This window comes from Suncus etruscus, chromosome 20 (genome assembly GCF_024139225.1).
Source record: "Suncus etruscus isolate mSunEtr1 chromosome 20, mSunEtr1.pri.cur, whole genome shotgun sequence".
Classification (NCBI taxonomy): domain Eukaryota; kingdom Metazoa; phylum Chordata; class Mammalia; order Eulipotyphla; family Soricidae; genus Suncus; species Suncus etruscus.
The window spans coordinates 27,270,638-27,283,525 of NC_064867.1; the positions used below are offsets into that span (position 1 = coordinate 27,270,638).

At 38.6% G+C, this 12,888-nt stretch overlaps 1 pseudogene; it reads right to left on the reverse strand.

The window, feature by feature from the left end:
• Positions 1–2,669: 2,669 nt before the first annotated feature.
• Positions 2,670–2,796, reverse strand: LOC125998408 (uncharacterized; annotated as a pseudogene).
• Between the last annotated feature and the right edge of the window lie 10,092 nt (positions 2,797–12,888).

The following is a 12,888-nucleotide window of genomic DNA, read 5'->3' on the forward strand; positions in this document are numbered from 1 at the left end:
ACCAAGAGCGATTTTTTGGATATTTTTTATGAGATGTCATCCAATGAATAGCCAAACCTTTTTAAGATTAAAACTGCCATTACTTTCCCTGAATTCAGTCCCATTTTATTTTCTCTCAGCTTCCCATATCTCTGTCTTTCCTTAATGTTATCATTGATCTTTTTCCATAATCAGAGTTTCTTGGTAAGTGAAAGCAGAGCATTTTATTTTTCTTTCAAAACACCCTTTACAGAAATCCTGTCTGATCAACAATGGATGTGGGCTACATTTTGGCACTTAAGACCAGAGTTATGGAATAAAAATATATTGCAAGCCACAAAAGAGAACCACATCAGAAATTGTTACTTTTATAGTGTCTCATAAGGGCAAAAATGAACAGATAAAATGAGCTCTAATAATACAATTTAATTCAGTGCCTCCAAGTAACACTCTAATATGTAATTTTTATATTAAAGATTGGTCATGAGATGGCTTGCATTGCAGTTTTTCAAAGATAGTTATGAAATCTGATTCTGTACTACCCTGACCACATCACAATAGACTCAGCACATATCAATTCTCAATACATATGTATTGTTAGTGATTACCATATTAGATTCTTCATGAAGCAAAGATGTTATCGTCTTTGTTATAACTCATCGTGTCTGCTATCAGATTGTTGCATAGAAATAAAATTCATCATTATGCTGCTACATAGTGGCGTTTTATCAGTGTGCTAAACTGATAGAAGGTTTTTCTGAAAAGCTTCCTTTGTAAGTAAGCCTATCTTAACAACAGTTGCCTAGACTTTTTACAAAACTGACCTTCAGTAAGTGGCTGGAGAAAAAACTCAGCAGCAGAGCACAAGTTTTTCATGAATGAGGCCCTGGGTATTTGACCCCTGGCACCAAAACACAAAGGAAGAGGAAAGAAATATTCTAAACTTAATAGATTAGTTCCTCTTATTAAATTGCCTTACCAAAAAAATTAAACAAGTTTGGAAAGTACTGATGAGTGGGGTAAGGGATGTCTTTTTCAATTTATCCATAGTTAATTAGCTAAATTAATTGTGGAGCTAAGAATATACTCAGCAGTAAAGTACTTGTCACATGCTTCAATCCTTAGGCCACAAAAAAAAAAATGAAAAAGAGGGGCCAGAGAGCACAGCGGTAGGGCATTTGTCTCGCAAGCAGCTGATTCAGGATGGACAGTAGTTCAAATCCCAGCATCCCAATATGGTCCCCTGAGCTTGCCAGGAGTGATTTCTGAGCTCAGAGCCAGGAGTAACCCCTGTGTGCAGCCAGGTGTAACCCAAAACACCCCCACAAAAAATGAAAAAGAGAAAACTTTTATTAATTTTTAATTTAAAAACAGTTGTATTTAGGAACCAAGATAACTCAATGGTCAGAGGTGCATACGTTGCATTTGCATGGAACTGAGATCAATTCCTGGCACAGACACCCCAGCCCAGCACTGCCAAAAATGACACCTATGCCCAGTCATGGGTAAGCCCAGAGCACTACTGGGTGTGGCTAAAAGACCATCATAGTAATAATCATAATAATAATAATCTTAAAACAAAATGCAAACAATTCATAGGAGTATTAAAACAATTTGCAACCATTTCTAATTAGTAACTCCATTCTGATTTTTTCTCTCCTCTTATAAGCTCCAAAATTCCTTCTTATAAAGGATACATGAGCACTAAGATTTCTAATTCTAGAATGTCTAAACATGAGTCTATTTTCCTCCTAAATATTGATCGTATAAATGGAAATTTCCAGGTTGGAAATTCTTTTCTTCTATTTTTAATGAATATTTTGCATCTTATAGCAAACAGGACTGCTGATAAGAAGACTACCGGTATTCTTATTTTGATTCATTCCAGCTTTAGTAATCTGGTATTGTTTCATTTTTCTTTTATTCTTTATTTACTTATTGCTGAATATTTTAGGATATTGTTTTGATGATTGGAATTGTAAATTTTCACTAGGACATAGAGATGTGTATTTGTTTTAATGTATAAACATATGAGTCATTTGTGTCTTTGACTCAGATTGCATTTTTTTTGGAACATGAAGTTACTGGACTATCCTAAACTTTTTTTCTCATATTTCCCAGACTTTTGCTTATTTATCTGCATTTATGAAAATTTTATTTTCCATAAGCATGGTCTTTAGAAAGTTCACCATTCTCTTTCATTTAATTTTTAATAATATTTTTCCTATCATTGATTATTCTTTCTTTTTAATAGTAGTCTCTTAACAATGTTAGCTATTTGTTAGTATCTCTAGGGACACTCCTTGGAACATTTTTAAGTTTTCTCTGGCTGCTAAAATACCTCCATTTTTCTCTCAAAGTTGTTTTAGTTTATTAACCTTAAATCCTCTCTTTCAAAGCTCTGGGACTTTTTTTTTCAAATTCCTATAAATCATAATCTGTAAGTGATAAAACTTTGTGGATAATTAAAGATAGCTGATGATGTTTTTTTTTTCCTTTTTAATCACATATTTGCTCCTAACACATCTTCTTGAACAAATGCCTTCAAAGTCTAATAAAACTGAATAATTTTAACTCCTTGGCCCTCTCTGGAACCATTCTTAATTGTCTTTCCTCTAGGCATGAATTGTTTTTCTATTGCTTCATGGAGAGAGTGAAATTTTGGGTTGTGGCTCTTGATTCTGTTATAAATAAACTTTTGATTCTTTTTTGTTGACATTTAGGGCTTTGCATGTCATCCTTGCACAGGAATCATGCTAATCTTCTCTCTTCTCTGTATGATTCTGATTTTAGACTATGTGCTGGTGAAGCAAGCACAAGCATTGGGTTTTTTAATTAATAAGTTTTTAATTGAATCACTGTGAGATACACAATTACAAAATATTCATGATTAAATTTCTGTCATGGAACTGGAGCAATCGCACAGTGGTGGGCATTTGCTTTGCACATGACTGATCTGAGCCCAACCCTGGTTCAATCCCTGGCATCCCAAATGGTCCCCTGAGCATGCCAGGAGCGATTTTTGAGCACGGTGTGGCCCAAGAAGAATATAAAAAAAAAGAATATAAAAAAAAATTCTGCCATACAATGTTCCAACACCTTCCCTTAACCAATACACCACCAATGTCCCCAGTTTCCTTCCTTCTTCCCGATCAATCTCTGCCCATTTCTTTCATCTAAAACAGATTGCTTACTGTCTTTTCAGTTTGCTTATCTCAAGGTAAAGAGGTCAGCCATAGAGTAGGCAGGAATTTTAGTTTTAGGGTATCCTCTCTCTGACTTTCAATGTGTGGGGTGAGGAGTGTGTGTGAATGCCTCCTCACAAACATTTGCTAGTTCCTCCTTACAGAGTTTCCTAGTTTCCACCATATTTTTCCAAGATAATCTTAGCTCAAGAAAAGGTCAAGTTCCACTGGATGTTATTTGACTTGAGGAGTGCAGTGTTGAGTTGTTAACAACAGCTTACTGCTATTTTTTTAGCTTACTACTATTCTTAGTGATTTATAATAAACTGTATACATATTCCAGTGGCTAAATGTTTAACCAATATCAAACCTGAGAATAGGATAAGACAGCCAAACCTTGTTAGTTCAAACAACAGCACTGCCACTTACTAGCTATAAAATTCTTAGCAAGTTCTGTGCCTCAATGTCCTCATCTGTAAAGTGAGAATACTGGTTATATCTACCTCAGAGTTTTGTCAAAGAAAGCAATTGGGTGAGAATTGGTAAAGATGGCAAGTCAGAGTGTCTCAAACAGTAAATGCTTTGTGTTTGTTGAATAAAATATTGAATAAAAAAGGCAGGAATCTTTTATCATTGCCAGCTAAAACATTATTATTTTGAGTTTAATATTGTTTTAAGAAAACAAATACAGGCCGGAGAGATAGCATTGAGGTAAGGTGTTTGCCTTGCATGCAGAAGGATGGTGCTTAGAATCCCGGCATCCCATATGGTCCCCTGAGCCTGCCAGGAGCAATTTCTGAGCATAGAGCCAGGAGTAACCCTTGAGTGCTGCTGGGTGTGACCCAAAAACCAAAAAAAAAAAAAATACATACTTCTTTTTCTTCTATATATATATATATATATATATATATATATATATATATATATATATAGAAGAAAAAGAAGTATGTATGGCTATATATATATAAAGAAGAAAAAGAAGAAGAAGAAGGAGGAGAAGAAGAAGAAGAAGAAAGAGAGAAAGAAGAAAGAAAGAAAGAAAGAAAGAAAGAAAGAAAGAAAGAAAGAAAGAAAGAAAGAAAGAGAGAGAGAGAGAGAGAAAGAAAGAAAGAAAGAAAGAAAGAAAGAAAGAAAGAAAGAAAGAAAGAAAGAAAGAAAGAAAGAAAGAAAGAAAGAAAGAAAGAAAGAAAGAAAGAAGAAAGAAAGAAAGAAAGAAAGAAAGAAAGAAAGAAAGAAAGAAAGAAAGAAAGAAAGAAAGAAAGAAAGAAAGAAAGAAAGAAAGAAAGAAAGAAAGAAAGAGAAAGAAAGAAAGAAAGAAAGAAAGAAAGAAAGAAAGAAAGAAAGAAAGAAAGAAAGAAAGAAAGAAAGAAAGAAAGAAAGAAAGAAAGAAAGAAAGAAAGAAAGAAAAAGAAAGAAAGAAGAAAGAAAAGAAATACAAGGTGTCATTCCTCCTTAGTTCTTTCTATATTGGAAAGTTTGTTTTCCCCAACCTATCTTGAAATGAAACTATTACTAAAATGATGGAAGGTTTATTTAGTGGAACAATAAGAAAACTTTAGATATTATTGACACTGTTCCTTTAAGAAAGTTTTTACAGAGAGCACAATTTCTCAATATTTTCCCAAAACTCTATAACTAGGTTTTAGCACAAGGCTGACCATAATAGAATACTTAGAAAATAAAAGCCATAAAAATGTAAAGACAGATTCCAGTGTGGAGCCAATTGGATTTATTACCAATTCTATTTGAAGGTGGATATTGCAGAAAGAGAAAAACACGCAAAAGATTGGTTTTCTAAAGATTTGTTATCATGTTAGTGACAAAGTAGATCCATTTCAAGATGATTAATGCACAATGTGGGTGGCAAGTCTCTGTTCAACTTTCTTAAGTAGCTTGCTATTCCTCAACTTCTTCACAATAAAAAAAAGATTTCCATCTTCATGATCAGGTTTCAATGATCACAATAAAACAAATATGGACCTGAGCGATAGCATAGTTGTAGGGCATTTACCTGGCATGCAGCTGACCCAGGACGGACCTTTGTTCAATCCCTGAAGTCCCATGTGGCCCCTCAAGCCAGGAGTGATTTCTGAGCATATGGCCAGAAGTAACTCCTGAGCGTCACCGGGTGTGACCGAAAACTCCCCCCCAATAAAACAGATATGGACATTTCTCAAAAATGGACTAGGGGTGTTCCAAAGAAATAGTACAAGAGTAAGGTGTTTGCCTTGCATACTGCTGGCCCTAGTTCAATCTCCAGTGTTGCATATGGTCACCAGAGCACTGTCAGGAATTATCTTATAGCACAGAATCATGAGTAAGTACTGGTGGTGTGTACCCAAAACAGGGTAGGGGAGACTGCAGGATAAGAAGGAATAAGAAAGTCTAAGAGACTGGAGATCCCAATGCTGAACTAGCCAGAAAGTCAACAGATGAGGGCAAGACACAGACAAGGCAGCAATCAGTTAGGTGATTTGCTGTGGGATCTCAGCAAGGGTGGGATTCCCTGGCCTTTTGCAAGTTGTAATGCTTAGGATGGCATAACTGGAATAAAATGGAAGGACCTCAGATCTCCCAAATCCATTGCTATCTTCTGTTTCATCTGACAATTTAATGCACTGACATCTGTAAATTTCTTGGTTGTATGATAGTAACTATTGTAATGAAGAAAATTACCCTGATGAAGCACTCCCTAGAGCAGAGGACTAATTAATCACAGTTCACATTTTCATGGAATGATCTACGAGACAAGAGAAAAGCCCTGAGTAAGCCAGGTGTGGCCCCAAAACAAAACAAAAAAAAAAAGGAGAGAGAAAGAATTCATCTTGAGGACCAAAGAGACAGTAATATTGTAGGTAAGGCACTTCCCTTGCATGCAACTGATCCCAGTTCAGTTCAAATTCCTAGCACCACCTATAGGTCCTCCAGGGGGCACTCCTGAGAACAGAGCTCCTGAGCAGCACAGAGTGTGGCCCAAAAATCAGAATAAAAAATTCATCAGAAAGTCTTTCATTGAGGAGCTGGATGGTGGTCAGTTGAGAAGGAGGTTGGTCTTGGTGCCTAACAGGTTAAAAACTGAGGGTAAAGAGGGTTAAATAAGGGGGAGATAACAAATCCGGGTTGGGATATGGGGGGAATAGAAAGGTCTCTGGGTGTGGAAAGGCAATATAGAAGAGGGGCTATATATATTGTATAGATGAAATATTTAAGGATAAGGTTCGGCAGTCAGAGAGGACAACTGTATAGAAAGTAACATTCACTTAGACACTGACTTCAGAGATCAATTTGAGTGCTATCCTCCATATATAGGATATTCCATTTCCTTTCCTATAAATAGTCAAGAATTAGAATATTTTTGAACGATGTTAAAGAGGGTATATGTCGGGGGCCGGGCGGTGGCGCAAGAGGTAAGGTGCCTGCCTTGCCTGCGCTAGCCTTGGACGGACCACAGTTCGATCCCCCGGCGTCCCATATGGTCCCCCAAGCCAGGAGCAACTTCTGAGCGCATAGCCAGGAGTAACCCCTGAGCATTACCGGGTGTGGCCCAAAAACCAAAAAAAAAAAAAAAAAAGAGGGTATATGTCACGCGGGTGCAAATGCGCCAAGCGCTTTTGAAAATAGTTATCGGTAAAAAAAAAAGGACACCCCTGCAGAGGGGCTGCTATGGTTGAGATAAATCTGCTTTAGCTAGCTGTCCTATCCTATCCCCCAAGGCCCAGGTTACCAGATGTGGCCATGAAGACCATTCTGGTATGGGGGAATCTGGACCCCCAGACTAACTGACAGTCCGGGGGCGTTCTCTGGCTAGCTGTCCAGCCCAGTGCCCACCACATACCAGTGCAAGGGGCAAACTCCTGGCATGTGTGGTCTCCAAGCCCAGCTCTTGCCTCTGTAGCTTGCAAATGAATGGAGAGGGGAGGAGTTTTCCTCCACCCCATCCCATCCCCCAAGACCCAGGTTACCAGATGTGGCCATGAAGACCATTCTGGCGTGGGGGAATCTGGCCCGCCGGACTAACTGGCAGTCCGGGGGGTTCTTTGGCTAGCTGTCCAGCCCAGTGCCCACCACATACCAGTGCAATACCTTGAGACCATTAAGGAAAACCCTACCCTAGGCTATAGCCCAGGTCTCCTACAAAAATCAAGATTTCTTAGTGCAGAGGCCCAATTCTGACAACAGAGACTGAGCAGAACCTTTGAAACCATAATCTCCTAGATTTCGACTTAGGGAACGAGCAAAAACACGGAGCACATGATACAAAAAACGGAACACACCAACAATGTTGGAACAGTACCTCTAGAACCTTAAAGACTCTATCCTAGGCCTTGTCCTAGGACCTGCGCAAATACCAACATTGCTTGCTACAGTGGCCCTATTTTCTTATCCACAACAGAGAGGAAAGGTTCCTGACACCACAAAAAAAAAAAAAAAAGAAAAAAAAAAAAAGAAAATCCCTGGGATATGGCAATGAGAAGGTATGGAGCCAGTGGTTGTTCCCATGACAATATGCTTCAGGAGTAGAGAAACCCTGAATCTCTTAGGCCATGGGAATTTCCTTCCTTCCCCAATACTTACTATGCCTATACAAAAAAAAAAAAAAATGGTGGGGTAACACCAAGCCCTGCCACTGCACCACATTTTCTGGTTTTGTTTTGCTTTATTTTTTGTTTTTTGATATTATCTCACTTCTCTTTTTTCTTCCACTTTTTTCTTTCTTTTTCACTTTTGTGGATATTATTCGGTGATTTTTTTTCTTTCTATTTTAGTAGTTGATACCAAGTTTTTTCTTCTCTTTTTCTTAACCTTTTTATCTCTAACAGAATAGCATAACTTGAATCATTCCGACTCATAAACTGAGGGGGGGGGGAAGAATGATACCAGGACCAGTCATATGAACACGTAGTGTAAATAAAAAATGACCAGACTGGAACACCAAACAGAATAGATACCCAACCTATAACAAGCTGTAAGGCGGAGACCATTTGCAGTAGGATTCTGGGGGGTAAAGGAGGGAGATGTGGGAGACATGCTGGGAACAAGAGTGAAGGGAGGATAACATTGGTGGTGGGAATGCCCTTCATTCATTGTCACTATGTATCGTAAATAATTCTGTGTAAATGTACTTCAGTCACAATAAAAAAAATAAATCAAAATAAAATTCATCAGAAAGTCTCAGGTCCCGGGGCTGGAGCGGTGGCACAAATGGTAGGGTGTTTGTCTTGCACTTGCTAACCTAGGATGGACCACAGTTCTATCTCGGTGTCCCATATGGACCCTCCAAGCCAGGAGAGATTTCTGAGTGCATAGCCAGGAGTAACCCCTGAGCATCACCAGGTGTGGCTCAAAAAGAAAAGAAAAAAAGAGAAAGTCTCAGGTGTCTTTCATTTTTCTTTAAATGTTATAGTTACACATATTTAGATATAATGTTTTTAATTATTTTTAAATATTGTATGAAATTTAGATAACTTTTTTGCTTTATCTTTGTTTGGAAGGGGAGGCACAACGAGCAGTATTCAGGTGTGCCCCACACTCCTCGCTTTGTGCTCAAAGATCACTCCTGCCTGGTTTGGGGGAACATATGGGTACCCAGAATAAAACCTTGGTCAGTCATGTGCAAGGCAAGTGTCCCTACCCACTGTTAGATAATCTTTTTTAAAAGGTATGGATACTTGGTTGCTCTGACACCATTTTTTAAAGTATATTATTAATACCTTGGGTTCATTTCATGCCTTTGTTAAAATTATAAATTGCCCACCTATGTAACTCTATTTCTGGCCCCTCTCCTATTCCATTGCTCTAATGTGTCTATTCCTCCAACAATACCATATCATCCTTATTACTTAGCTTTAAAGGAAGCCTTTAAATCAGTTAAGGTGACAGTTAAAAGATAATTTTCAAAAATAGGTCAAAGCTATGACTCTGTTCTGGATGTAAAAATGAGCAGGCATTATTTTATTTCACTAGTTAATAAGGAAATCAAGCAGATGTTATAAATCATTCAAAGAAAAAGTCCAAAGAACACACATTTATATGGAATGAAGAAATACTGAGATGTATTGCAAATAAAGACAAAATTGGTTTTTGACAGGGAATAAGAGAAGACATTTGAACCTCTACCCAGATGAAAGAAAAAGTATATTTGCCTTCTGCTTTGGTCAAACTGCTCCTCTAAAATAAAAATATGATAAAAATAAAAAGGTACACTAAAAATAATAATATTTTCCATTGAAAACCAAAAGTTTCTATAGATTGCCTCAAGCCTATTTTTCCATTTTAAAAACAAATTTTACCTTGGGGTTGGAGAGATAGTATAGCAGGGAAGGCACTTACCTTGTATGCACCCAATCTAGGTTTGATCCCCACCATTCCATATGGTTCTCTGAGCATCTTCAGGAGTAATTCTTGAGCACAGAGCTTGGAGTAATCCCTGAGTATCGTTGGTTGTGATCCAAACACTAAAATTTAAAAAACAACAACAACTTGTTTTTGACTTCTTCTAGTTACTTTACTATTACATATAAATGTTGGAATCAGACTGTCTAGATACTTGCAAAATGTCCTGCTTTGAATTTGCATTATATTAAGTCAGTAATTCAGTTTGAAAAGACTTTACATCATTGTTTTGTTAGTCTGCAAATCCTGGTTACAGTTTATATTGCCATTATTTTGATCTCCTTTGATGCCTTTATCAGAATGTTGTCGTTTTTACTATACAACTTATAGAGGTGTTTTGTTATCTCTAAACAAAAATAATTTTGAGCTATTATAAGTTGCTTGCAATATTTATTTAAATCTCTTACTTTCTAGTTCAACACTGCTATTGTGTAGAAATATAGTCTCTTAGTTGGCTGTATGTTGCATCCAGACAAATTTACTTGTTAGTTTCAATAACTCTTCTGTATTGCCTGAGTTTATGGTTTTGTTTGTTTGGGTTTGGGGGCTACACCCTGTGGTGCTTCATTCGGGTCTTACTCCTGGCTGTGCACTCAGGGATCACTCCTGGAATACTTAAGGGATGATATATGATGGTGGAAATCAAACCAGGGTCAGCCACTTACAAGGCAAGCACCTTAATCTTTGTACTATCTCTCCAGTCCCCACTATAGCTTTTGGGGGTTTTGGGCCACACCCAGTGGTGCTCAGGGGTTACTCCTGGCTCTGTGCTCAGAAATTTTCTCCTGGCAGGCTTGGGGGACCATATGGGATGCTGAAAATCAAACTTGGCTCTGTCTCAGGGCAAGACAAAAGCCCTACTACTGTGCTATTACTCCTGTCCCACACTATAGCTTTTCTTTTTTTTTTTTAATTTTTTCAATTTATTTTTAATATCTTTATTTAAACATCTTGATTACAAATATGATTGTGATTAGGTTTCAGTCATGTAAAGAACACTCCCCCCATTCACCAGTGCAACATTCCCACCACCAATGTCCCAAATCTCCCTCCATCCCACCCCACCCCCACCTGTACTCTAGACAGGCTTTCCAGTTCCCTCATTCATTCACACGGTTATGGTAGTTCTCAGTGTAGTTATTTCTTTTTTTTGTTTTTTTTTTGGGGGGGGGCCACACCCAGTAACGCTCAGGGGTTACTCCTGGCTATGTGCTCAGAAGTTGCTCCCGGCTTGGGGGACCATATGGGACACCGGGGGATCGAACCGCGGTCCGTCCAAGGCTAGCGCAGGCAAGGCAGGCACCTTACCTTTAGCGCCACCACCCGGCCCTCAGTGTAGTTATTTCTATAACTGCACTCACCACTCTTTGTGGTGAGCTTCTTGAAGTGAGCTGGAAGTTCCAGCCCTCCTCTCATTGTCTCTGAGGATTGTTGCAAAAGTGACTGTTATTTTTCTTAAAACCCATAGATGAGTGAGACTATTCTGTGTCTATCTATCTCCCTCTGGCTTATTTCACTCAGCATGATAAATTCCATGTACATCCATGTATAGGAAAATTCCATGACTTCATCTCTCCTGACAGCTGCATAATATTCCATTGTGTATATATACCACAGTTTCTTTAGCCATTCATCTGTTGAAGGGCACCTCGGTTGTTTCCAGAGTCTTGCTATTGTGAATAGTGCTGCAATAAATATAGGTGTGAGGAAGGGATTTTTGTATTGTATTCCTGTGTTCCTAGGGTATATCCCTAGGAGTGGAATAGCTGGGTCGAATGGAAGCTCAATTTCCAGATTTTGGAGGAATCTCCATATCGCTTTCCATAGAGCTTGGACTAGATGGCATTCCCACTAACAGTGGATAAGAGTTCCTTTCTCTCCACATCCCTGACAGCACTGATTGTTCTCATTCTTTGTGATGTGTGCCAATCTCTGAGGTGTGAGGCGGTATCTCATCGTTGATGATTGGTGACGAGGAGCTGGCAGAACTGGTTAGCCTCTTGCAAAAAAGCGAACATAGACCCCCAGTTAACATCATGTACGAAGGTAAAATCCAAATAGATTAAAGACCTTGATATTAGACCTGATATCCTAAAGTATATAGAGTAACACGTAGGTAAAACACTCCATGACATTGAGATTAAAGGCATCTTCAAGGAGGAAACTGCACTTTCCAAACAAGTGGAAGCAGAGATAAACAGATGGGAAAACATTAAGCTGAGAAGCTTCTGCACCTCAAAAGAAATAGTGCCCAGAATACAAGAGCCACCCACTATGTGGGAGAAATTGTTCACCCAATACCCATCAGATAAGGGGCTAATATCCAAAATATACAGGGCACTGACAGAACTTTACAAGAAAAAAAACATCTAATCCCATCAAAAAATGGGGAGAAGAAATGAACAGACACTTTGATATAAAAGAAATACAAATGGCCAAAAGGCACATGAAAAAATCACTATAGCTTTTCTAAGCCTAAAGTAAACAGAATCTTGAGGTTGAAGATGACTGGTGCCACAAAATTTATTTGCAGAAGTGCCATAGGCAGGGGGGACTTTTTAAAAGTTTTTTTTTACCCCAGAAAATGCTAAGCACTTTAAAGATTCCACCCAACTACTCTCTTTTAAAACTCCTTCTTATTATCCAAGCAATAGTACATCAAGTAAGGCATTTGCCTTACACACAGTTGATCCAGGTTAGATCTCCAGCATCCCAGATATGGTCCCCCAAGCATTGCCAAGAGTAATTCCTGAGTAGAGAGCCAGAAATAAGCCCTAAGCAAACAACAAAAAAAAAATTCCTGGGGGCCGGGCGGTGGCGCTAAAGGTAAGGTGCCTGCCTTGCCTGCGCTAGCCTTGGACAGACCACGGTTCGATCCCCCAGTGTCCCATATGGTCTTCCAAGCCAGGAGCAACTTCTGAGCACATAGCCAGGAGTAACCCCTGAGCGTTACCGGGTGTGGCCCAAAAACCAAAAAAAAAAAAAAAAATCCTAATCAAAGACAAGAGAGTAAAGCGAATAAGGCACTTGTCTTGCACATGGCCAATCCGGTTGATCCCGAGGTTGATCCTTTGAGCACCACCAGGAGTGATTCCTAAGTGCAGAGCCAGGAGTAACCCCTGAGCACCACTGAATGTGACCCCCAAGATAATTTTTTAATTTTAAAATAAAATAAAATTTCTAATCAGACAAGTGTGAAAGTCTGTAAGATCTAAACGTGGTAATTAGATCTGATATGACATGTTTGGAATGTATTAGTCACTAAAAGAGCATTTCTAAGGACCCAGGGTCTCTTTATTGTGTCCTGGCTTTGCAGAGATCACTGTGGTGG